General features: G+C 54.1%; 1 protein-coding gene across 2 annotated transcripts in view; it reads left to right on the forward strand.

The window, feature by feature from the left end:
* Positions 1–205, forward strand: part of SLC25A37 (solute carrier family 25 member 37) — a 14,602-nt gene that overhangs the window by 11,134 nt on the left and 3,263 nt on the right. The gene's annotated exons all lie outside the window — the stretch shown is intronic.

Genomic DNA, 205 nt, shown 5'->3' on the forward strand with positions numbered 1-205 from the left:
TGGAAGGAGATGTTGGCTCCAGGTGGCTCAATCTGGATTTGGAAGGCGAGGTTGGCTCTAGGTGGCTCAGTTTGGATGTAGAAGGAGATGTTGGCTCTGGGTGGCTCAGTGTGGATTTGGAAGGTGAGGTTGGCTCTGGGTGGCTCAGTTTGGATTTAGAAGGAGATGTTGGCTCTGGGTGGCTCAGTTTGGGGGGTGTGGAAGG

The sequence above is a fragment of the Corapipo altera genome, unplaced genomic scaffold (assembly GCF_003945725.1).
Source record: "Corapipo altera isolate COAL_440 unplaced genomic scaffold, ASM394572v1 171, whole genome shotgun sequence".
Taxonomy (NCBI): Eukaryota; Metazoa; Chordata; class Aves; order Passeriformes; family Pipridae; genus Corapipo; species Corapipo altera.